We start from the raw sequence: 2,897 nt of genomic DNA, 5'->3' as shown, positions 1-2,897 counted from the left end.
ATGTTGTGCAAAATAATAATAATAATAATAACAATAATACATGTCATTTACCAAAAATCTCCAGAATAATCACTTCTTCAAAGATTTAAATATATTATTGTGGTTCTGGAGAGGTAGTTCAGTCATTAAGGGCTTATCCTGCTCTTACAGTGTACCCAAGATTGGTTTCAAGCACTTATGTTTGGCAGGTCATAATCACATATAACTCTAGCTCCAAGGCATTCTTGTATCTCAAGCTTCCATGAGCACCCACATATATGACTGTACACTTACTCACAGATAGCTAATTTAAACTAATGAAAGTAAATCCATATCTAGTATATATAAATTATGGAATGATAGCCCTTCAACAGGGCCATGGTAAAAAATTTATTTTTTCTTGGCATCCCAAACCACACCTAGATGAGATCATATTATTAAAATTAAGTTATAATATGTACAGACCTATATTTAAAGTCTGTACATTAACTAATAATGTTCATACTATATATGCAGTTTTAAAAGAAAAATCACTCTGATAGATAGCTTAAACGTCATTTTGGAAGAACTAAGTATCAATAATACAAAATTGTTGCTCTGAAACTGCCTGAAGTCCTAGATGTTTTGCAGTTTTGTTTTCATTCATTTATCTCATTTTTTCTGGAACATTAGACAAGGGCAAAGCTTATGCATGCAGTGAAGTATCTCTCACAACTGCTACATGGTCAGCCGTGGTGTGAGATATTTCTCAGTGTGCAACAGCTCCTGCAGCAACAGTGATGTGGATGAGCACAGTAGCTTCTATGAGGCTGAGACGATGGTTGCTTTTTAATTTAATCTGTTAATGAATTACCTGATTTACACGACAAAGAATGGTGGTTGGAGGAACACAGGAATACATCCGAGAGTCATTAGAACATAAGACAAGTTCATAGACTGTTACTATTTACATCAGCAGGAATTATAGAGCCTGAAGGCAGAGCTGTTACTACTGATGAGCACAAAGGTGCAAAATAGAGTGAAATAGGTCTCTAAAATTGAAATGATGTTCCTGACGCATAGTCCTAGATTACTATATAAGTCAAAATACACTACCAGGATTAAAGAAATGGAGTAGAAGGTGACAAATGTGCACACAAAGGTCAGGATGATTCCAGTGGCCCTTGCCTCATGGGAGAAGCTCAGGAAGTGTTGGGCACTGTGGATGTACTGTGAGTGTCTAGGATGTCCACCATGAACACACTGGCCTAGAATATGAGACTCAAACATGTACCATCAGTAAAGCTGAGCAAGAGCATATACAATAGAGTGGAAATAGTGCCAAAAACACATGCTGAACAGTAACCATATGTCAGTATCTTAGTAGCATTTCTTATGCTACTAGGGCTTGTCACTGTTAAAGGTTTCATGACATTCAGAAGCAGATGAACAAGTCAGCTGAGTAAGCAGGAAGGACTCGTGTACTTAATGTCTTTGTATTTAAGCTTCTTTTTTTGAAATTGCTAGGGCTGACTCTGGTTGCTTGGAAACAACTCAGAAGGCACATGGTACAGTGAAATGTTCTGTGATATTTGATAAAGATATGATAAAAGTTTATACCCAATATTATCCAAGAAATATTTCATTCTAAACTGCAATTATCTGAGGAATTCCTCTAGAGTTAATAGACAAGAAGTTAGTGAGAGTCAGGTGTCTTACAATCAGGGCTTTGCGCTTCAAACCTTTCCCAGACAATCCTGCGATTAAATAATGAAGCACAAATGAGGAATTGACCAAGATTCCTCCTGTAGTCTGCATAGTGAAGACCCCACCTTTTACCATGTTCTCTGATTTTGTTTTGTCATTATCACAATGGTGTTTAGCTAAGCAGCCATAGGAGTAAAACCTAGGAATTTGCACTACTTTCATTAAAGTAGCCTAAAGTCAGCAGATGATGTAACTCATTGGTGAGTGCTTATTTAGCAAGAACCTGGGTTTCATTCCCAGCACCACAAAAAAAATAACTTAAATCAAATGTTCTTCAATCATCATGTTTATAAATCTTGCCCAAAGTTTGTCATATAGATATATGATATCATATAGATAGATACTTAATATTTTCTAAATTTATTTAGGTGCATATTTCCTAAAATTTATGATTGAGACACCTGCATATTTTGAAGTTTTAACATTTCTATCCAAAAATCAAACTTTCTGTCATATCTTTCAAACTCTATGAGTTGCTGTGTCTCTTTCATATTTACCAATTAATTTATTTTTAATATTTTATTATTCCTTGAGAATTTTATTTACTATGCATTGTTTTTTTCTCATATCCACCCTCCATTCAAGTCTTACAGACAGTTACAAAAGAGCGAGCAAAAGAAACTGGATGGTGGCGACAAGGGCTGTGACAAGCTGACATTTGGACATGACATGGGTATTGCACTCATGGACCGACCCACAGCTGCTTTAATTGCTTGCAGAACACCTGCACAAGATCAAACCAATTAAAATTCCAGTGTCGATGGGAGAGAGAGGCTACTGAGGCCCCACCCCAGCTAAAAAGTAACTGCCAGTTGGTGGCTTTGATAGGCAGAGGATCACTTGTCCTTGAGGACATGGCAACTGGTAGGTTACACAAGACTCAGTAGGTGAGGCCACACTCATACATATAGGCCCTACTTTAATAAAACAACACAATCTCCTTTAAAATAAAGGGGTTGTTGTGATTTCATTTCTCTTAGAACAATGATCCAAACATCACACATATAATAAACAAACTGATCATAGTTTTTATAAAAATAGATATTGGTAGAATTCAAGAATTTTTCTAATCCATGAGTCTGAAGCAAACTATCTACCACAAATAATGTCAGAAATGATATTACAATAGTTAAAAAACTACAACCACACAGAAATCTTATGCTCCCAGCCAC

General features: G+C 36.0%; 1 pseudogene; it reads right to left on the bottom strand.

Moving 5' to 3' along the window:
* Positions 1-930: 930 nt before the first annotated feature.
* On the bottom strand, positions 931-1,887 carry LOC132646024 (vomeronasal type-1 receptor 4-like; annotated as a pseudogene).
* Between the last annotated feature and the right edge of the window lie 1,010 nt (positions 1,888-2,897).

Source organism: Meriones unguiculatus, chromosome 6 (genome assembly GCF_030254825.1).
Source record: "Meriones unguiculatus strain TT.TT164.6M chromosome 6, Bangor_MerUng_6.1, whole genome shotgun sequence".
NCBI classification, from domain to species: domain Eukaryota; kingdom Metazoa; phylum Chordata; class Mammalia; order Rodentia; family Muridae; genus Meriones; species Meriones unguiculatus.
The sequence above is the reverse complement of the archived record's forward strand: the minus strand, read 5'-3'. Positions and strand labels throughout refer to the sequence as shown.